This window comes from Prionailurus bengalensis, chromosome D1, assembly GCF_016509475.1.
Source record: "Prionailurus bengalensis isolate Pbe53 chromosome D1, Fcat_Pben_1.1_paternal_pri, whole genome shotgun sequence".
In the NCBI taxonomy this organism is placed as follows: Eukaryota; Metazoa; Chordata; class Mammalia; order Carnivora; family Felidae; genus Prionailurus; species Prionailurus bengalensis.
Window position 1 is genome coordinate 30,023,559 of NC_057346.1, and position 24,730 is coordinate 30,048,288.

The following is a 24,730-nucleotide window of genomic DNA, read 5'->3' on the forward strand; positions in this document are numbered from 1 at the left end:
CAACCTGGAAGAAATGGACAAATTCCTGAACACCCACACGCTTCCAAAACTCAATCAGGAGGAAATAGAAAGCTTGAACAGACCCATAACCAGCGAAGAAATTGAATCGGTTATCAAAAATCTCCCAACAAATAAGAGTCCAGGACCAGATGGCTTCCCAGGGGAGTTCTACCAGACGTTTAAAGCAGACATAATACCTATCCTTCTCAAGCTATTCCAAGAAATAGAAAGGGAAGGAAAACTTCCAGACTCATTCTATGAAGCCAGTATTACTTTGATTCCTAAACCAGACAGAGACCCAGTAACAAAAGAGAACTACAGGCCAATATCCCTGATGAATATGGATGCAAAAATTCTCAATAAGATACTAGCAAATCGAATTCAACGGCATATAAAAAGAATTATTCACCATGATCAAGTGGGATTCATTCCTGGGATGCAGGGCTGGTTCAACATTCGCAAATCAATCAACGTGATACATCACATTAACAAAAAAAGAGAGAAGAACCATATGATCCTGTCAATCGATGCAGAAAAGGCCTTCGACAAAATCCAGCACCCTTTCTTAATAAAAACCCTTGAGAAAGTTGGGATAGAAGGAACATCCTTAAAGATCATAAAAGCCATTTATGAAAAGCCCACAGCTAACATCATCCTCAACGGGGAAAAACTGAAAGCTTTTTCCCTGAGATCAGGAACACGACAAGGATGCCCACTCTCACCGCTGCTGTTTAACATAGTGCTGGAAGTTCTAGCATCAGCAATCAGACAACAAAAGGAAATCAAAGGCATCAAAATTGGCAAAGATGAAGTCAAGCTTTCGCTTTTTGCAGATGACATGATATTATACATGGAAAATCCGATAGACTCCACCCAAAGTCTGCTAGAACTGATACAGGAATTCAGCAAAGTTGCAGGATACAAAATCAATGTACAGAAATCAGTTGCATTCTTATACACTAACAATGAAGCAACAGAAAGACAAATAAAGAAACTGATCCCATTCACAATTGCACCAAGAAGCATAAAATACCTAGGAATAAATCTAACCAAAGATGTAAAGGATCTGTATGCTGAAAACTATAGAAAGCTGATGAAGGAAATCGAAGAAGATTTAAAGAAATGGAAAGACATTCCCTGCTCATGGATTGGAAAAATAAATATTGTCAAAATGTCAATACTACCCAAAGCTATCTACACATTCAATGCAATCCCAATCAAAATTGCACCAGCATTCTTCTCGAAACTAGAACAAGCAATCCTAAAATTCATATGGAACCACAAAAGGCCCCGAATAGCCAAAGGAATTTTGAAGAAGAAGACCAAAGCAGGAGGCATCACAATCCCAGACTTTAGCCTCTACTACAAAGCTGTCATCATCAAGACAGCATGGTATTGGCACCAAAACAGACACATAGACCAATGGAATAGAATAGAAACCCCAGAACTAGACCCACAAACGTATGGCCAACTCATCTTTGACAAAGCAGGAAAGAACATCCAATGGAAAAAAGACAGCCTCTTTAGCAAATGGTGCTGGGAGAACTGGACAGCAACATGCAGAAGGTTGAAACTAGACCACTTTCTCACACCATTCACAAAAATAAACTCAAAATGGATAAAGGACCTAAATGTGAGACAGGAAACCATCAAAACCTTAGAGGAGAAAGCAGGAAAAGACCTCTCTGACCTCAGCCGTAGCAATCTCTTACTCGACACATCCCCAAAGGCAAGGGAATTAAAAGCAAAAGTGAATTACTGGGACCTTATGAAGATAAAAAGCTTCTGCACAGCAAAGGAAACAACCAACAAAACTAAAAGGCAACCAACGGAATGGGAAAAGATATTTGCAAATGACATATCGGACAAAGGGCTAGTATCCAAAATCTATAAAGAGCTCACCAAACTCCACACCCGAAAAACAAATAACCCAGTGAAGAAATGGGCAGAAAACATGAATAGACACTTCTCTAAAGAAGACATCCGGATGGCCAACAGACACATGAAACGATGTTCAGCGTCGCTCCTTATCAGGGAAATACAAATCAAAACCACACTCAGGTATCACCTCACGCCAGTCAGAGTGGCCAAAATGAACAAATCAGGAGACTATAGATGCGGGAGAGGATGTGGAGAAACGGGAACCCTCTTGCACTGTTGGTGGGAATGCAAATTGGTGCAGCCGCTCTGGAAAGCAGTGTGGAGGTTCCTCAGAAAATTAAAAATAGACCTACCCTATGACCCAGCAATAGCACTGCTAGGAATTTATCCAAGGGATACAGGAGCACTGATGCATAGGGCCACTTGTACCCCAATGTTCATAGCAGCACTCTCAACAATAGCCAAATTATGGAAAGAGCCTAAATGTCCATCAACTGATGAATGGATAAAGAAATTGTGGTTTATATACACAATGGAATATTACATGGCAATGAGAAAAAATGAAATATGGCCTTTTGTAGCAACGTGGATGGAACTGGAGAGTGTGATGCTAAGTGAAATAAGCCATACAGAGAAAGACTGATACCATATGGTCTCACTCTTATGTGGATCCTGAGAAACTTAACAGGAACCCATGGGGGAGGGGAAGGAAAAAAAAAAAAAAAGAGGTTAGAATGGGAGAGAGCCAAAGCATAAGAGACTGTTAAAAACTGAGAACAAACTGAGGGTTGATGGGGGGTGGGAGGGAGGAGAGGGTGGGTGATGGGTATTGAGGAGGGCGCCTTTTGGGATGAGCACTGGGTGTTGTATGGAAACCAATTTGTCAATAAATTTCAGAAAAAAAAAAAAAAGAAAGAATCCATACCATAATATCCCCTGTAAACTGAAACTGTCTACAACCACACAGCTTACTGGCAATAGAAGATGACATTAATGTTACATAGTTAGAAAGTAGTCTCATGAACTCTTAGCATATAATAACTTCATCTACAACTTGTATACTTACAACTCTTCCTACTTTATCACTGGGGGTCTATTCTCACATTTCCAGTGGCCACTGCCCATTTCACCTAGAGAAGGGGGCTCTATTAGCAGCCTAAGACAGTATGTCCCAAACTAGGTCACTTTTCTCCTTTCCTCTTTCCTTTGTGCTTTTTATTATGAAAATGTTTTCTACATACAGAGAAGTAAAAAAAAAAGTAAAATATACATTAACATACCCATTTCCTTGATTTAAACATTTTAAACATATTTTCATCTTTAATTCAGCTATTTTTCTACAACATTGCATTTTACTGCTTCCCTATGAAATTCCTTAAAAAATAAAATGAAACCCTTATTCTGCATTACTACAATTATTTTCCTTTCAAAATTGTTCTTCCTTTGGCAACATGCCAAACATTTCCAATGATATCGGGCGCGTTCAGGGCGGTATGGCCAAACATTTCCATACTACAGGCCAAACATTTCCATTAATTTGTGCTGAGAAGTTCAGTGTGGATGTGAGCTCTCCCACACATTTTGTTCTTACTACCCAACTCTCAGTTCATGATTGTACATGTATGTACAAGAGTATTTTCCACATTATAGATTCTGCCCCCCTAATGCATCTGTCCATGTACTCCATGGTCCATCCCTACTACAAGGACCTGGGACCTCTCAGGGATTGCTGCACTTTCCTCCCAGGTCAGCCTTCTGTTACACTCTGACCAGGTGAGAGTTCTGGAGTACACAGCTGATAAAATATTCCACATCTCCTTAGAAACACGCCAAGAGCAAAAATTTTTATTTATTTTATTTTATTTTATTTTATTTATTTTTACTAGACCAGTGGCTCCTGATGTTGTCTCTATCAACTGTCCATAAAAATGTCTATTAAAATACTGGAAGAAAAAGGAAGAAAAAAGAAACATATCCCTAAAAGCAGACTCATTATGGGAATGTGAGGGTGATTCCCACACACTGTAGAGTTGAAGAAGCCCTCAAATGAAACAGTGAAGGTGCCATTAATGGACGCCAAAGGAAATAGGAAGCCACACGTTCCCCCTGCTCCAGGGGCCCACAGCCCACAGCAGCCTGGAAACCATGCAAAGCAATCATAGAGTTACTACCACAATGTGTACAGAAAATGCTGTGACCAGAAAAGAAACAAAGAGTCAAGGGAGCAGAAATGCGGGGGTGGGGGGTGGGGGGGGGTGGGGGGGGTGGGGGCGGGCGGGGAATCTTAGATGTGTATGTTGTCACTTCAAATGTTGTAGGAAGGGTAGAGTCCCAGAATCAGAAAATGCTGAAGGTTAATTTTTACTTTTTCTGAAAAGGAGAGGCAGAAAGCAGGGTTAGAAATATTAGGGGGTGTCTGGATGGCTCAGTCGGTTAAGCATCGGACTTTACCTCAAGTCATGATATCATGGTTGATAAGTTGGAGCCCCATGTGGGGCTCTGTGATGACAATGCGGATCCTGCTTAGGATTCTCTTCCTCTCCTGTCTCTGCCCCTCCCCCACTTGTTCTTTTTATCTCTCAAAATAAATAAATACACAAAAAATATTACTATCAGTGAAAGAAGAATTCAATTTGTGAAGCAATTTCATGTAGGTTACATACTACAGGGAACATAAGTAGGTTTCTAAAGATACTGAATTCTGATGAATGTGTATGCAAAAAATTGAAGAATCAATATATGAAGTGAAACAGATAAACAGTTGGCAGAATGAGGCAAAATCAGCATAAATATTATTGCAGGAAATTGTAACACCTTAAGACATAAAATAGCCCCTAACCAAATACAGAATATGATCTTATAATTCAAGAAGTAGAAATAATGTAATTTTCTTGACTACAATTAGAAAAACACCATATATATATGTATATATGTATACATGTATATATGCGTATATGTATATACATATATATATAAAGCACCTTATATATATATATATAAAATCCCAAGAGGGCTCCACACTGTCAATGTAGAGCCCAATGTAGGGCCTGATCTCATGAATCATGAGATCATGACCTGAGCCAAAATCAAGTCAGACATTTAACTGACTAAGCCACTGAGATGCCCTGAAAAGCACCTTATTTTGAAGTAACCATTAACCATTACAAAACTTAATCTACTAGATTGAAAGAAAGCACCAATAAATCTCAGTAGCAAAAATTGCATGGGCCACATTCACAGACTACACTAAAATAAGAAGAGAAAATAAGAATGATAATTTTAACAAATAAACAAAACCTTAATCAATGGGAAATTAAAAATCACTCTCTTCAATATATATAATATCTCAGGCAAACTAAATTTGAAGCCAGGTTTTTGAAAGATTAAAAAAGAACTGATGTCAAAACTTATCAAAATATTGGCTTATAGATCTTAAATGCTTTATTCTTAGAAAGGAAAATTTAATTAATAAGGTGAGCCTCTTGAAAAACCAATATGAAAAATGAAAAAAAAAATAAAAATAAGCAAAGCTAGGAAATGAGTATAGGCTAAAACAACAGATTCAGAATATATATATATATATATATTACCTATAAGGAATGCTATGTACAATTCCACAGTTATAATTTAAAAATTCAGTTGAAATAGACTATTTATTAGAAAAGCAAAACCTATAAAGATTCCTATTAAAAGCAGTAGAACATTGGGAGCCTGGGTGGCTCAGTGGGTTAAGCATCTGACTCTTGATCTTAACTCAGGCCATGATCTCATGGTTCCTGGGATCAAGCTCCATGTCGGGCTCTGTGTTGATAGCATGAACCTTGCTTAGGGTTCTCTCTCTCTGCCTCTACCCCACTCACAGTCTCTCCCTCTCTGTCTCTCTCTCTCTTAAAATAAATAAACTTAAAAAAAAAGCAGAATACTGATATATAGCAATAGACATAGAAAAAAAATCATTAAGTTAGCCAAAAGGGCTATGGGGCTTTGAGACTAAGTAGTTTTGAACAATAAATCCTGTCAAATTTCTTAAAAGCAGGTAATCACCATAGAAATATTTATGCATGTATATATGTATATGCACACACCTAGACACACATGTTCTGCTTTTCTACCCTAAGTACTGAATAAGACAAACTGTTTTTCAGTTTGTTTTATAAATACCCTAACACAGATTCCAACAAATTACAAAAGATTGCACTGATATGAAAAGTATAGATCAGAGACACTTGTGGATATGGATATAATATCCTCATTTAAATATTGAAGAATTTGGGGCGCCTGGGTGGCTCAGTAGGTTGAGCATCTGACTTCAGTTCAGGTCATGATCTCAAGGTCATGGGTTCCAGCCCCAAGTCAGTCTCTGTGCTGACAGCTCAAAACCTGGAGCCTGCTTCAGATTCTGTGTTTCTTTGCCACTTCTCCGCTTGTGCTCTGTCTCTCTCTCTCAAAAATAAATAAATGTAAAAAATACAAAATAAATAAATATTTAATAATTAAATTCCACAATTTTTTTAAAAAAACACTCATGACAGTCATTTCTGTCATTTATTATGGAGAAATCTATTCATCAAATCAATAGGTGATATTAAGTTCAATTGATATAAACACAAAGCACAAGATGAACTTCTCAATTGTTCCTTGTTTTCTCAAAAAAGCCTTTAGTGAAATAAGAATGTAAAGATATTTACTTAACCTGAAAGATAGGCATCTTAAACCAATAGTCACCAGCAAGGGGGCGCCTGGGTGGCTCAGTTGGTTGAGCATGGACTTTTGGTCTTGATCTCACAGTTTTGTGAGTTTGAGCCCCGAGTCTGGTTCTGCGCTGGCAGTGCAGAACCTACTTGGGATCCTCTCTCTCCCACTCTCTGTCCCTCCCCCACTCATGCTGTCTGTCTCTCTCAAAATAAATAAATAAACTTAAAAAAAAAAGTTTGGTCTATTGAAAAACTATATAAAAAAAAAGTCAACAACAGACTCCAGAATGACAAGAAGAAGAAAAGGAACAGGCCAGTTATCACTGCAGTTATTCAACATCCTTTCACAAGTCTAGCCAAGGCATTACACCATGGGACAAAATATGAGGAAGAGAAGAGACAGAATTATCATTATGTCTACTTAGAAAACCAAAAGAATAAGTTGAAAATCTACTGCAACTAAGAAGATCGTTGAACAATATATTGTTGGATACAAATTTGAAAAAGAATTCATCTAGGAATACCATTTGAAAATATATAATGGAGGAAAGTAGCAACAATAGAAACGTATTGGGGGAAAACACTGACTAAAACAAATAACTTAAGAAATATGTAAGAAGTATAAAAAATGTGGAATTCTAAAATTTTGATACCAAAAAGAAAATAGATCTGAATAAATGGGGGAGCATATCACATTCCTGGAAAGGAAGAATGAATAATGTAAAGACATTAATTCTTTCCAAATGAATGTGCATGTATGATGAAATTCCAATAAAAAAACTCAACTTGATTTTTCTTCTTTTAGAACATGACAAAGTACTTTTAAGGTTAAGCTGGCATAAAGCTAAGAATAACCAAGAGAATTTTGTAAAAGAACAATAATAAAGAAGACTTGCTTCACTAGACATTAAGTACATTTTACAAAATCACAATGATTAAAGCAGATCTACGGGTTCAATAATTGACAGAAAGATCAGCAGAGATGAAGTTTGCTAAAAATTAAACTCTAATACATATAATAATGTGTTAGATGACAAGGGTAACAACAATGGTCCGAAAAGGGAATGGTGGTGTGGAGAGAGATTGAAATTTTAAACAGGATGGTGAGGAAAGGATCACTGGAAAGGTAAATTGAGAAGGATTTGGAGAAGATGAGGTAGTGACGAATGTCCCACCCTTATCTTGGGGGAGAGGCTCTAGAAGAAAATTGCAGCTGCAAACCCTCAGAGCTGGGAATGGCCCTGATTTGTTTAAGGAAGAACTAAGAAACCAAGCCATCCCTCCTCCTGGAGTTAGCAGGGCAGGGGAGTAGTAGGAAATGGGGCTAGATAGGCACTAGGATTTTAGCTTTTACTCGCAGGAGGACAAAAGCATGTCATGACCTGATTTTCATTTTTAAATGACCACTCTGGCTGCTTTGTCAATAGACTGTAAAGAAATAAGAGAGAAATTGGGAAGATCAGTTGAGGGCTATTGCAATGATCCAACCAAGATATGATGAACAAAATAGCAGTGAAGATGATAAGGGCAATTTTGGAGCAGGATTTACTGAAGGAGTAAAAGTGAGGTCTGAAGAGAGAGAGAACAAATATGACTCTAAAGCATTTGGCCTGAGCACTGGAAGGATGTAGTTTCCATTAGCTAAGTTGAGATGGCCTCACAGACAGCAGTTTGGAGAGAGAAGATCAAGAATTTGCATCCAGTTAGAAATATTGAGAAACTTATTGTATATTCAAGGGGGGGATATCCAGGTTAGGGGTATAAATTTGGGAGTCATAATATATAAATTTTATTTGAAACCATGTGTTTGGATAAAATCATTGATGGTGTGAGTATGGAGAGAGAAGTCCATGGACTGAGATCTAAGGCCTATCAACATTTAGCATTGAGATCACAAGCAGGAATGAACAAAAAGACAGCGAAGGAATGGTCAGTGAGGTCGGAGGTTGTGGTGGTGAATGTGTTGCCAGAAGAGACTGTGATCAAACATGCACATGCCACTGATAGATCAATTTCATGAAGACTAGAAATTGACCAGTGGATCTCATTGGTGACTCTGATAAGAGGTAATTTGGTGGAAAGGTGGGATCTAACAGCCAACTCTCAGTAGAGACAACTCTTTATAAGATTTTTGCTTTACATAAGAGACTGTTAAAAACTGAGAACAAACTGAGGGTTGATGGGGGGTGGGAGGGAGGAGAGGGTGGGTGATGGGTATTGAGGAGGGCACCTTTTGGGATGAGCACTGGGTGTTGTATGGAAACCAATTTGTCAATAAATTTCAGAAAAAAAAAAAGATTTTTGCTTTAAAGAGGAACAGAGAAATAGGGAATAAAGTGGATCTACTGGTAGGGTTAAACATTTGGGAAATATAATTAAAATAGATATTCACATTAGTACATACTGCAAAGAATATTGCAGATGTTTTAAAATATTAAATATAAAATAATAAAACATTAAAGCACTAAGACAATTTTGGTGAATAACAATGTAATATTGTATCCCTCGTCTGCCATATTGCTAAAAGAAGAGAAAGATTTCCTGTATTTTCTACATCGAGGATACATTATCTTTGTAATTAGGTGGGAATATACTATTCGTTTTCCTTGTGTAAGCTTCCTACACCCTCACCTACATGTCTTTGATCATCCCGTTCTGCTACTTAAAATGTCTTTGTCCTTCACACATTTCTAAGTGTTACCTGTACTCAAAGTCCAAGACAAATGCTGCTTCCTCCATGAAGCATTCTTTAATCTTTCTTGCAGCTCTGAATTTAGAAATTTATCTGTACCTTTCATTTGGAAATCTATCCTTTTCTTTCCTGTGTTGATTATCTAAATATGGTAGACACTGTTCATTTGTGATTATAGAAGTTAGGGCTTTGATCATTTGCAAAACCTTCAAAGTTTCATTATTGATATTATGCTTTAGTACTGATGCCCAAAATTGAATCTAATACTCCATGGCTATTGTGAGAAGTGATTCCAGTAGCTCCTAAGTGCAGCTGGGAAGGCCCTGGGCATCCATGTTCCAGTTAATCTATGTTTATCTCCATACACATGCTAATAAGATGGCAAAACTTTGATTCTCTCAAGGGGGAAAAAATACCCAGCTTCCTAATAAGAAAATTATCTTCTACTCTTGGTAATGAACATGATGAGATTACGAGGAAATCCAATCAAGTGATGGCTATGACCAGAAAATAGATTTTTTAAAATAAATTTAAGATTTCAAAAGATTCAGTTTCTGCAGTTGCTCAGACATGAATGATTCTACCACACATTCTATGTGGAAACTGAGAAAAATAACCCATGAAACTATTTTAGCAAGTACTGTGGATAGTGCCAAAACTGCTCAAGTGAGAGATACATGGTATGGAGTTTATGTTAATGAAAAAATTATTTTAATGGCTTTATAAATTACTTGAATCCTTTATTTATAGAATCATTAAGGGTTCAAAGGGGTCACTTAAATTTTTCAGTTATATTTTATTGCATTTTATGTAGGAAATTATATGCAACAGTAAGATTTATAAATATGGGGATTCTAGAAGGTCTCAGGGTGTATCCCTTGTGAATGTCAAGGATTTTATGAATGTTTCTTAGATCCTAGGCAGCATTTAACTCCTCTCCTTCATTTTTAACTAACAGTGCTTTCCCCAAAGTAACCACGTGTCAGTATTTGCTGAAAGAAGGAAGGAAAGAAGAAGAAAAAATGAAGGAAAAATGGAAGCTGTTCTCATTTTTACATTGCTTCTCCACATTCTTGCATTTCTTTTTAGGTGAGTTTACTTAAGTAACATCAGAATAAGTGAGGAATATAGAGTCTTTCTTCAGTTTCCATTTGTGAAATTGTAACAAATAAATAACATCCTCATTCATTATTAATAGGCTTTCTAGAGATCAAAAAAGTGGATTCCAATTTCCAATGAATAATTCTACCAGAAATTATTCACGGTTTAAATAAAAGAAATGGCATTTTATGTGGACGATACAAACAGTGGATAATTAAAATTAAGTAGCTGATTTTCATAAATAATGAAGATGGGAAATTATCTCTGTCTTCATTTGCAAAGCTTCATTTCCAATTCAGCCCCTGTGAAGAGGATTAACCACTTCCATTCTCCATGGGTGGGAGAAGACAGCCATTATGCATATTACACAGTTTTGTTACAAAAAGGTGTAAGAAGGAGCTAATTTCAGCTGCTCACATTTGAAAACAAAGTACTGAGCCTGTATGGTTCTTTTTAAAAATACTAATTAAGAGTATAAATAACATTTTCCAAAATATACATGCACACTCATATACACACTCACTTGTACAACTACATACAAACATATACACAAAATACCTAATTGAAAATTGAATAGATATATTTTAGAACTGGCAACAAATTGTTCAGTTCCTATAATTAAAAAGAAACCTAACATTGCAGCAAGAACAATAACAGAATGGTCCATTGCTTACATTGTCATTTTCAAAGGAAGAAATAAAGAAAATAAATAAGAAAGGACTAGGATCAGTTAGTGACATTAAATGAATGCTAAAAGATGATAAGTTTTGGAAATTCCACTTAATTTATTTCTTACTTGGCACAAAGCAACATGGAATACAGTAAGGCAGTGGGTGGGAAATCGCATGGCCATTTTTTGTCCTTTGTTCCCCTACCTCCAAGACTTTTTGTAGGATAAAATTCCCCTACCCTGAAAAAAGTCTGCACATGCATTATAGTTAAAGTGAAATTTCCTATATTGAGTGAGTTAACAATTTCACTCAATTCACTTTTCCCTTGAAAGGGATGAGTTCTATGAAGCTCATAAATATTATCTCAAAGTCTATCATTGCATAGGAAGAGTTCCCACACTCCTGTGTGTGAGCACCATGACATAAGATGTTTGGTAGAAGGGATACTTGTGAAAATGAAAGCATACAATTAGAGAAATATGGACTTAAGGCTCAGTTGCACTACTTACTAGCTGTGTGAGCTTGAAAGAGTTACTAAAATGTTCAGCTTTGTTAGGTAGAGAGTGAGGATAATAGAATGTAACTCACATGATTCTTCGGCAGAGCCAGGGTAACACTTTACGTGAAAACCCTTGCATGACTAAATAGTCCTGACTCCTTTCCCTTGTTATCACCCAGCAGTCTGTTGGAATGCTTTCTTATTTTGGTTCATTAATACATATTCATACTTATTTCTTTTCATATAAGTTTAATGATTATTCAAGTTTTTATCACATCTATTTAATTTCTATGTTATTTTATTTCTCTGACAGTAAATCAATATTTATATACTGTTAACTGATAATGTTGCTTAATGACCAGGGTCCAGATCATAGCATGTTATATATCAGCCAAGCCTAATACTTCCATTAGATAGGTATAGGGAATTATGCAGTCTATATTATCTGCCACAGACAAAAGCCATGATCAATAATGTCAGTAGGGGCTGTGATGAGATGAAGTGCAAGAACCACTTCTACCTACTCTCTGGACACCCCTTCTTAGTCCCTTCCTGGAAAATCCACAGGTATTGGAGTCCACAATGTAAATGATTCAATATCATGCACACTTGGGAAATTGTGGGTCCACCTGTAGAGAAATCCCATTGGAGACGATTAGCACCTGGTATATATTTCCTTTGGAGGTCTATCACCCCTCAACCAAGTGGTTTCTTCATTCTCCTTTTCTCAAATATACAAGATAACAGATCACTTAGCATTTGTTAAATACACCATGCACTTCAAGACCTCTCAACTATTCACTCTTGCCTGGAATGTCTTCATATTCCCCACTTCTGACACTCACCCATCCACATTCTCTGACTGAAAACTTCTACTTACCCTTAAAGAAACAACTCAAAAGTCATTTTATCTATGAAATAGTTACCCACATCTTCCCTAATGGACGATTTTTTCACTCTATCACCTTTTTACCCATGACTCTTTTTCCATTATGAAACATTTTGAAGTATACACCAAGTGAGCTTGACTCTACAGAGAAAAGATCCAAATCTTACACAGTCTTTTAAGACCCATACTCCTCCCCAGGAAGGTGTCAGTCACATAACACATACTCAAATATTGTATGTATCAAGTATTGTAAATATTGTAAATATTTTACAAATATTGTATTGTACAATATTTGTATGCACAATATTTACAAATATTGTAAATATTGTAAACACATACTCAAATATTGTATGTATCAAATATTGTAAATATTGATGAATGGATGAAGGAAAGACACTCTACATTGAAAGAGTTAGAAAATCTAAGGCTTTGCTCCCTAGAGGAAGACCATCTCAAATAGATAAAACAAAAATTTGATCAAGAAGATAAGCCTGGGGCACCTGGGTGGCTCAGTCGGTTAAACATCCAACTTCAGCTCAAGTTATGATCTCATTCATGAGTTCAAACCCCTCGTTGGGGACTGTGCTGACAGCTCAGAGCCTGGAGCCTACTTTGTGGATTCTGTCTCCCTCTCTCTCTGCCTCTCCCCCTCTTGTACTCTGTCTCTGTCTCTGTCTCTCTCTCTCTCTCAAAAAAAAAAAAACATTAAAAAGAAAATTTAAGAAGATAAGCTTGAACCATGTGGGTTTTCCCTTTAACCGATCCCAAATCCTATGGAGTAGCAAGAAACATATATGGGGGCTGGTGAGAGAAAACCTATAAGAGTACAGAGAAACAAGAGTTGTAACAGTGAACAACAGATTTTGATGATTCTCTAAACAATATAAAGCAGATAGAATCAGAGTTACAAAAAAAAAATGAAATCTGGTAAAACAAGAGTCCAAAAGTACATGACTCATGAAGAGAAGACTTGTGGAATGAAATATGCAAGGAGTTCTGATTGCATAGTTAATTGAAAAATTGTTCAGAGGTGATTTAAGATATGTGCAAAAAGTCACTAAGTCTGTTGGTCTCTCTACCTGTGTTCTTGACCAAATCAGCAGAGCTCCTTAGCATTTGTACCACTGAAAAGCAGTTTCTGTGAGCATTAAGAAATTGAGACCTAGGGGATGCGTTCTTCCAGGATGAGAGATACTTGTACCCAATGTCAAACCCTACCTGCCATATCACCCTCAACAGTACATCATTAGCCTTCTGCCATAGTAACGTGAACCAGAACAGTCAAGAAAACCTAGTGCCCGAAAGAAAAGGGGAAGCAACTTCAAATAAAAAGGAAAACACACACAATCAGGACTCACACATCATTTGGAGGAAACCAACATGCATTTTTTAAAAAGTACTTAGTAGAACAGAGATGAAGACTTTAAATTATATTAATGTCCTTAGAGTTACATTAGAAGATATGAAATCTTTAAACAGAAACAACTAGATCTTGGATCAAAAAAATTATAATCTTTAAAGTAAAATAAATACTAAAATATATAACTGAAATAAGTTAGTAAGCTGGAAAATCAAGCTAAGGGTTTCTCCTAGAAAACATCATAAATAAGAAAAAAAGAAATAGAAAGCATAAGAGAATTGAAGAGACAAGAAGAAGAGTTCTGGAAAAGAAGAATGAAGAGTCATACCAGCATCGTTGAAATTTACTTAAAGGTGAATACATAGCTCCTTAATTTTTTTTTTCATTTTAGAGAGAGATAGAGAGAGAGTGGAAGCAGAGGAGAGGGACAGAGGGTGACAAAGAGAGAGAATCTTAAGTAGGCTTGTGGAACTGACACAGGGTCAAAACAGCAGCTGATGTATAAAGAAAAATCCTAAAAAGTTCTAAAGTGAAAATAATGGATTACTTACAAAGATATGGGGATTAAATTCACATCCCATTTTTCAATAGCAATACTGGATGCTAAAAGAAAACAACCCCATGTCATTACTTGAAACCCAGACTTTATACCCTGTCGAATTTAGATTCAAGTATGGAGACAAAAAAAAAAAAAAGTTTGAACCTGCAAAGACTTGGGAATTTTGACACCTGAAAATACTTCTGAAAAAATTGTTGAAAGGATTAACCAATACGATAAATAACAAAACCAAGAAAAGGATACCAAAAAGAATAATGATCAATGGAAACACTAAAAGTTATAGATGGATTAAATAACTGTTGATGCTCGATGTCTTAAAAATGTATAAAATAACCATCTGGAACTAAAATCCCAGATGTTCTCAACATGGAGTCTGCCAGAGAGGGTAGTGGGAAGTGCAAGAATACTAAAATTTTTATTCTTATGTAAGAGGAAGATATAAGTACTAAGCTATTGACAGATTGTTAAAATTGTTAAAAACTATGTGTGATCCTAGAAAAAGAGAAACATATAAATTTAAATAGAAAAATATAAATTTCAAATAACTATGAAGAAAATTTAACGGGATTATATTATATATAATTATATATTATATAATGTATAATCAATTCAGCAAAGGGTAATATAGAAAGAAACAAAAACACAGTAAAATCAAAGTATATTAGCAACCACAAATAATGTACATTTTAAACTCTCTGAAAAAAAATTGGCTACATGGAGACTACAACATGCCCACTGAAATTAAAAGACAATGGATTTTTTAAGGGTGTAAAAATATTTATTACGTAAATGCCAACAACAAGTATTATAAATGGTATAGTGTAACAAAATTAACATCAAAAAGTGGAATACAGTAATAAGTATTTAATAGGATAAAGTGAATACCCAGAATTAATAAAACATATAATCTAATAAGATGAAATTAGTCAAAATTTTTTATCCATCTAGCTGCAAAACTAAATATGCACAAGTGTGTGTGTGTGTGTGTGTGATCAACATGCAAGGAGAAACTAAAAAATCCTCAAACACGGAAGGAACTTTAACCATACCTCTTTCGAGAACTGTTGATAGAGTAGGAATGAAAGAGGAATGGACACAGGTCAGGAGAGGAAGACAGAGAACGAGAGAGAAAAGGGAGAGACTGAGTGCAGGAGAGAGGGAGAAAGGATATGTTCTGGGAAAGACAACTTATTCCAGTCAGTTGAGAAGATTGAGAAAACTGAATAAACAAATAATAGTAGAAAAATATTTTATGACTTTCTCAAAAGTTTCCAATCATTTGATATCTTCTAAAAAACAAAAATAAAGACAAATCACAAAACCACTCTGAAGTGAGTTTATAAAAACATTCCAGCTGTTTCAGAAAATAGGAAATTCCTATGAGGACAGCCTAACTCTGATATCAAAATCAAGCAAAAACTACAAAGAAGAAATTAAAAGAGTAATTTAATTTCTCCAAGACTCCTAAATAAAATATGAGCAAATTAAATTCACTTATGAATTAACAGACTACTGTATGATGACAAGTTTAACTCTGGAATACCAAAATTATTTAATATCAGCAAAACTATTAATATATTAATATCATTAGGTATGATAATAGATTTAAAGAGAAACCCAATACAATCATCTTAATAAAAACTGAAAAGCATTTGATAGCATCTAGCGGCAATGTTTGAGCAAACAAACATTTTGGCAAGTTGGAAATAGATGGGAATGTCTTCAATGTTACAAAGGCTTTTTACAGAAGCCTACAGCAATTATATATAAGATGACTCACTAACAGCATTCCTATTAGAGTTTGGAGGGAAAGAGATTCCTTTCAACATTACACTGCAGGCCTAGCCATGAAAATGTCAAAGTAAATATGTAAATGGTGTAAAGAGCATAAAGGCAGCTACAAAACTGTCACACTTTTCTACAGTATGATCTTCCACCTCTAAAAGAATTGACAGACTCTACAGATAAAAACTATTAGAAGAAAGCCCCATAAAATGACAGACACATCATTATGTAGAAAAATCAGTAATAGTCTTATATGTTAGCATATGGCATAAACTAGAAAATGTAATTTTTAAAAATCCTGATTATATACAGAACCACACCCCTACACACACACACACTATTAAAACATTAAAAAAAAAGCCCAAGAATACCATGGAAATTTTGAAAAGAAAGTTAGAAGTCAATTGTTCTATCAATTTACTATCTGTAATAAAAAAAAAACTATTGTATCGGGCTCTGGGCTGATGGCTCAGAGCCTGGAGCCTGTTTCCGATTCTGTGTCTCCCTCTCTCTCTGCCCCTCCCCCGTTCATGCTCTGTCTCTCTCTGTCCCAAAAATAAAAAAAACTATTGTAGTAAAACACTTGGACTATTAATAAAAAAATAGGACAGAATTTGAGAATTGAGAAACAACTTCATAGATACATAGGCACTTATTTTATGATAATGCATAAAGGTGTCACTTCAAGTAAGTACAGAAAAGATGTACTATCTATGCAATTAATTGTTTGTAAGAAAATAAAAGCAGAACTTTTTTTTATACTATACTCAAATAAATTTCAGAATTTCAAAAGGATTAAGGAGCTAAATATTAAATATATATGTCTTCATGATTTTTTCCCAAAAATCTTGGTTGGCGAGGTTTCCCTCAGTCACAGTTAAGTTAGGCTTTGCAATCATAAGTCACAGTTAGTTAAGGCAGACCAGATTTGATGAAAATAAAAATTGTAACTTCTATAACTTTATAAAATAATACAGCAACATTATAGGACATATGAATAGCTGTGAAAACTATTTTCTACATAAAATCAGACAACAGCTTAATATTTAATATCATACATATATGTGGGTGTATATAATGTACTTTCAAATTTTTAAGAAAAAGTTAAAGCACCTACTAGAACACAAATTACATTAAAAAGTAATTCTCATAAGATTTTGCATATATATAAATATATGCAAATATATAAAGCCCTACTGGAGTCAACAAAATGTTAATAATAATAATAATAATAAGTATACCTAACATTTGTGCTTTAATAATATTAATGCTAATAATAATAAGTATACCTAACATTGTGGAGTGCTTGTCCTGGCCCACCAGTCTGTGGGTTTGGCCTGTGCAGATTATGGAAGCCTTACACCAGGCTTTGCAGGGTGGGTGTGTGCCCCACTGTAAAGAGAGGAAAAGAGGATGTGGAAAACTGAAAGCGCTTGCCCACAGCACACAGATAGTTGTGAGATAGTTTGAACTTGAACCAAGCCAGTCTGGCTCACAAACTGGTTCACTACACTGCCATGTTTTGTTTTGTTTTTTCTTCTCTTCATCAAATTGGTATGTCTTTTAAAAGATTGGTAATGTTCAGTGTTAGTAGGGATGAGGGAAAACTTTTATTCTCAAACATTCTTGATGGAGGTATAAATTGATAAAGCCTTTTTGAAGAGTAGTGTGGCAGACTCTTTAAAAGCATTTTAAAGCCTACCATTTGACCCAAGAATTCCACTTTCAGGAAGTTATCATTAAGATATAGTTGCAATATGCAAAAGATGTTTGAAATAGAATGTTATGACAGCAATAGTTGTAGGATTAGAAACTCAGAACCAACATATCTGTCAGTAAGTAGCAGCCTAGTGAAACAATTTGGGGGCTGTCTCTACAATAAAATAGCATTCAGCCTCTAATAAGAATGAAGTAGAATTGATAGGGAATGATTGCAAAGCCTATTGACCTATTGTTCCCTGAAAAAAGCAAATTGCAGAAACAAACCTATTCAGATTTTTAAAAAATGGAAGGAAGGAAGGAAGGAAGGAAAGAAGGAAGGAGAGAGAGGGAGGGAAGGGTAGAAAGAGGGATTTGTGTGTGTGTGTGTGTGTGTGCGCGTTTAATTGCTTAGAAAAGGAACTAAAAAGACACCAAGCACTTTTCACTGTGATCAGTGTTTCCTGCTGGAAAGAGAAACTGAATCATGTGGGATGGGAGGCAGAGAGAGGAAGAAGATAAACTTTAACTTTATACTGAATACCAATATCTATTCCTTGAATCTTTTACAATGAGAAGATGCTCATGTCATGAAGACAACAACAAGAATACAAAGAAAAATAAATAATGTAAAGTAATGGAATTGAAACTGAAGCCATAGAAAACACAAACAACAAGGTAAAAACCTTTGGCAGCATATTATTGGCATCAATCACCCCAATTCAGGGTGTTGCATGTATCACCCCAATTCAGGGTCATGGCAAGGATCTACAAAATCTGGAACATAAATGTGATCTATCGCACTAGAGGTCTAGAAGTAACTATTAAAGAAAAAGAGCCCAAATCAATCTATTATACAAACTTCACAACATTTTTCTATTTTAGGAGAGAGATGGCTTCTGTGCTGAGTGTTTTTTATGTCATGCCAAATCATTTTACTAAGATCTGGCGGCAATTCAGCCTGGAGTTTTCAGATTCCCTCTCATTTTACCAACATGAAGCTGCATCCTTAACACAAGATTGATCCTGAATTAATACCACAGACAGATGCAGAGGTACCTGTGGCAGAAAGAACTTTAGATTTCTATTCTCTTTTCCTTGTTAAAACATGCACAGCATTGCTCATTACAGTTAATCAGACTCACAACACTTCATCCTGGGTGAAAATAATAGGCCCCATTGTACATTAGTAACCAGGTTACGCTGCCTTTCATTGCTGCAGTTAACACCTATTATTTCCTCCCGGTACCAATATTCCAAATCAGGATCATTCAGCTCTGAAGTGGGTTAAGTGTTGTATGTGCAGCACTTCTTTTGTGAGAAGCAGTAGTTCAAGTTTGCTGAGCCTCTGTCCCAGTTGATGAGCTGCCTGCAAAAGCATCAGTGTGGATGTCCACAGCAGGTGCCCCGTATTTAGAAAGGAAGTCTTGCATGTCTTATTAACATGTTGTTACTGGGCAACATGCCTGGGACCCAGAAGAACAGAAGAATCACAGCACCCAGATATCAGCTTTCCTGTTTGCACGGGGAACAACCGGGCATGAGGGAGACACCAAACCTCTTCTACATGCTTCCACATGCTTCAAGTAGAGGCAGCAGAAGGGGGCACAGCAAACAGTCTTCACCCTTCCCCATGCTGCCCCCAAGCATGTACAAGCAGAAGAGGAGTAGGGAATAAAAAATGTAGAATGTAATATGTTTTTAGAGAGTAAAATCAATATACTAGTCACTCGGTGGCATAGAAAAAAAATAGTTTTCCTGCTCTCAACAAGTGTAAAGCTATCAGAGTATAATTTTTAAAAAAAGTTAAACAGGGCTTTCTACAAATATCAAGTGAACACATGTCAAAGTTTTATTTAACTCATTAATGGGAGAACCAGAAGAATGGTAAAGGTAGTTCAAAGAGGACTTGAAGAACTTAGTTATATGTAGGTTCTGAAAAAATGCTAGATTGCTTAATTACATACAAAACTTGTTAAAATCCTACAGGGCAATAAAACTGTAACTTCTAAGGCTATATCTTCTTGCTTTCAACAAGAATAATTTGTACTGATATCAGTTTTATAAAAGCTAATATTTACTCCCACAGAGGGATAAAATATACTAATCAATAATAAGAAGTAGATCAAAGAATCCATCATCCCCCTAGAGGACTAGATAAACTTTGGTCAGCCTAATAGGTGATGTTCAGTCATGACATTGAAAAAACATGCAGTTATCCCTTTGCCTATTTCTAACTTCAGGACTGTTTTTCTTACACAGCTGCGTTCAGGATAGTCTTTGGATGTGAAAAGAGATTAGTCTATGCATCTGTAGAATTACAACCATGCCTAATGTTTGTTTCTCCTCAAGATTCCCAAGTTGAAGCCTTAATTCTGTATGGCATTTGGAGGTGGGTCTTTGGGAAATAATTAGCTTTAGATGAGTTTATGAAAGTGGAATTCCCAAGATAGGATTAAGTCTCCTGTAAGAAGAGATATGAAAAAGAAATTTCCTTCTCTTTCTCTTTCTCTTTCCCTCTGTCTCTGTCTCTGTCTCTCTCTCTCTCTCTCTCTCTCTCTCTGTTTCTTTCTGTCTCCCTCTCTCTTTCTCTCTCTCTTCATGGGGTCATGTAAAAATAACAGCAAGATGGCCATCTGCAAACCAGAAAGAAAGCTTCATCAGACACTGAATCTGCTGGTACCTTGGGATCTTGACTTCCCAGCCTCCAGAACTGTGAGAAATAAATGTTTGTTAAGTCACTCAGTCTATGATATTTGTAATAGCAGCTGAAGCAGACTAAAACAGTAAGAAAAGACACCAAGAGATCATGATGTTCAATTCTCTCTCCCTAAACATGTGTCGGCCAAGTGACAAGAAGTCAGCATTGTGTAAGCATTAAGGACAAGAGTTTAGAACTCTGAAGATCTGGGTTACATCTGCATTCTACCACTTTCTAGCTAAATATAATCTAAGTCCCAATTTTCTCATCTGTAAATGGAAAAAATGGCACCTGTCTCAAAGAACAGGAGTGAGGAGTAAATGAGATAATCCAAGCAAAGTGTTTCTCCTAGACTGCCTAGCACTCACTAAATAGTTTTACAAATGTTGTAGTTGTTATACCATGCAACAAAGTCCTCTCATCATTTATAGTCTAGAGAATATGGTCAAATTTAATTTAAATTAGATTCAACTTGGGTAAAGGAGGGAAACTCACCAAATAATAATTTTGCAAAGTGTAATTTACCTCCTGGCTAAAAGGTTGTCCTGGAACTGGCTTTGTCTGCATTCCAGGGTAGATTTTAAACAGATTGGATTTAGAATTATAGCTTTATGGTTTTTTCTCTGAGGAGAAAAGGAGAAGGGAGAAATGAAAGAGTTAAATGTAATGTTGGTACAAGATATAGACTTTATTAGGAAGATGGAAAAAGGGAGTTGAGTAAGAAAAGTAAGGTGGATGTCCCAAGACTGTTTAAAAAGTCAGATATGAGTTTATCTTAGTGATATGTCTGATTTTTGGATCTGAAAGGGGACCAAAAACATCTATTCAACCTACCTCACAGGATGGTATAAAGGTAAAATAAATAAAGAGAGGAAAGCTATAAAAGTATGTTCTGCTCATTCAGCTAATAGGATTCTTCCTTTTTTACCCTGCTTACTGGGTCAGTGGGAGGCCAGGAAACTCAGACATTCCACTCTGAGCTACACAATAGTTAAGAGATTTAAACATCTCTTTGACAAGAACGAGAATCCCCAATCCCCCTTCAACCCTTTTATAATCAGTTTTCTGGGTGAGATAGCAATCGATACAGTCTACAAACTTTATTAGTTGGCATCAATGTTTTCTATTGGACAAAAGTTAGATATGTGCAGATTCTTAAAAATACCTTTGTTACATATATTTTAAAAATTTTCATTGAAGTATAAATTATAAATTGCACAACTGTCATCATAATTTTAGAAACTTTCCAGCATTCAAAAAGGTCTCATGTTCCCAGTTGTTTCCAACCCCAGCTGCAGGCAACCCTGCAACTTTTTCTCTATAGATATGCCTTTTCTGGACATTTCATAAAAATGGAATCACACATTTTGCCATTTGTGTCAGGTGCTTCTTCTTTTTTTTTTTTTTAAGTAATCTCTACACCCAATGTGGGACTTGAGCTCATGACTCCAGGATCAAGAGTCACATGCTCTACCAACTGAGCTAGCCAGGCATCCCTCTGGTGCCTTTTATATAGCATGGCTTTTTTCAAGGGTTATTTATGTTTCCATAGTTTGTTCCTTTTTATTATTGAATAGTACATTGTACAGAATACCTTGTCCTTTCATTATCCTTGTCCATTCATCTATTGATGGACACTTGCATTGTTTCCAATTGTTGTTTATAATAAATAATGCTTCTATTAACTTCTGTGTACAAGTCTTTTTATGGACATGTGTTTTCACTTCTTTTGGGTAAAACCTAGAAGTCGAATTGTTGGATCATATAGTAAATTGATGTTGAAAGTTTTATTAAACTGCCAACCTCTTTTTCAAAGTAGCCATACCATTTCACATTCCCATCAGCAATGTATGAAAATGTCAGTCTCTCTACACCCTGCCAATGTTGTTATTGTCTTTTTTGATTGAAATGGTATCTCATTGGGCTAATGTTTATTTATTTATTTTAGATAGAAAGAAAGAGAGAGAGCCCTTGTGTGAATGGGGGAGAGGTAAAGAGAGAGAGAGAGAATCCAAAGCAAGCCCTTGGGCTGTCAACACAGAGGCTGACATGGGGCTTGATCTTACGGACCATGAATTTATGACCTGAGTCAAAATCAAGAGTCAGATGTTTAACTGACTGAGCCACCCAGGTGCCCCTCTCATTGGGTTTTTAATATGCATTTTTCAATGAGTAGTAATGTTAAGCATCTTTGCATATACTTCCGTGCCATTCAAATATTTTCTTTGGAAAAAAACTATTTGTTTATTTTTAAGTTGGGTTGTTGGTCTTCTTATAATTGACTTGTAAGTGTTCTTTATTTACTCTGTGTACCAGTCTTTTATTGGATATATAAATTGTAAATATCGTCTCCCTAACTGTGGCTTGTCTTTTCATTTTCTTAATGGTGTCTTTAGAAGCTTAAAGTTTTAAATTTTGAAAAGTCCAATTTATTATTCCTTTCTTTTATGAATCATGTTTTTGGTATCATATGTAAGTACTGTCTTCCTAAACCAAGTCATGAAGATTTTCTTTTATATTTTATTCTAGTTTTATAATTTTAGCTCTTACATTTAGGTCTACAGTTTATTTTTTGCTAATATTTGTGTATAGTGTGAGGCAAAGATCAAAATTATTCTCTTTTGCAAGTGGATATCCAATGGTCCTAACACTATTTGTAGAAAAGATTATCTTTTACCCGTTAAAAGGGTAAAATTACCCTTGGCATCTTTACTGGTAATCAATAGAATACTACAAGGATTTTTTTTTCTGGATTCCACATTTTGGTTTACTATCACTATTACTTGCAGATATGAGCTATATGTATAAGATTGCACAAGCACTACCCTTGGTTGTCTATTGCAGAATTTTTCAGTGTTTTTAGCCCTACGTCTTGAATATCATCATCTAGAGATTCAAAAATATAAAAAGGAATATTTGTAACCTTGTACTTTGTATACACAATCTATAATATCAAGATTATCACTATGAATATTTATTCTGTCAAATTTGTAAAATATTAACACATAAAATATAGTACTATTGACAATTGTATTAATAATAAAAACCACCTGGGAGCCTATACATTTGATGAATTTACTGGATTACAAGTGTGGACAATTAACTATTTGCTTATTATCATGAATAATTCAACTGTAAATACCTTATTTCTAAATAAGGTCACAGTGTGACATTCCACATGGATATGAGTTTGTTTTGGGAAGGGATATTCAACCTAATCCAGGCCAGTGATGATAATCCCATTGCCCCTGCCTATATTAATTATCTAGCAGAGAGCATATGAGTCACTTTTAGCCAGTGAGACCAAAAAAGCTATCTACTGGGTGATGTGGGAAAAATGTGTTCTGTTTGATTACAAAAAAAAAAAAGTACAGGTGCAACTTTTATACCTTCCTGTATCTGAATGTTATCACAGGAAGATATGATACTAAGAGTTGGGGCAATCATCTGTGGGTATAAGGGGAAAACCAGGAGCAGTGCAGCATGGCTGATATGTCTGTTCATCATGGAGATGCTGAATTAACCAACTTTCCAAATTCCTAATTTGGGGATTCTTGTTAGGAGAGGCAATAAAACCCCTATTTTTAAGGCATTGAATTCAGGTTTACTATTACTTGCAGTCAAATCATCCTAACTATTCCACGATACTTTTCCAGAAAATAACAACTGGAAGCCATAGCAACTCAGGAAGCTGTTGATCTGCCCCCCAGTATTAGAAGAAGCATCAGTACAAATCCATTTTCTTTTCAAATTTTCTTACTTTGACATTGACTTGCTGAGCACAAAGTCTATAACCACTTTCAAATTTAATGCTTGGACATAATATGGAGGCTAGGCAGAAAAAGCATTGGAATACCCAGTGGGAATGGCAACAGTTCTCTTCAAAAAAATGGGACCATCCAGAAAGAAAAAAAGGAAAATAAAATGGGAGGTATATTTAAAAATGAGAGAGACTGATTCCTTCTCTCTGCTAACTTTGAAGGCTAACCTGTATAGGAAGCAATTCCTCTGCATCCTATTACTCCTATGGGTAAAAAGAGAAAAGGATCATGGCTGTAAGCAGAGATGGAGAGTGCACAGGTAGAGGGGAGAGGTGGTGGTTAGGCTGGAGGTAAAATAGCTGTCCCAGATAACTCCAGTGATACCGTGAGGCACCAGGGATGCTGACAAGGAAGCATGCAGATCAAAGGTCTGGTATGC

At 35.8% G+C, this 24,730-nt stretch overlaps 1 protein-coding gene across 1 annotated transcript in view; it reads right to left on the reverse strand.

Moving 5' to 3' along the window:
* OPCML (opioid binding protein/cell adhesion molecule like) overlaps nucleotides 1-24,730 on the reverse strand; it is a 1,071,706-nt gene that overhangs the window by 964,957 nt on the left and 82,019 nt on the right. The gene's annotated exons all lie outside the window — the stretch shown is intronic.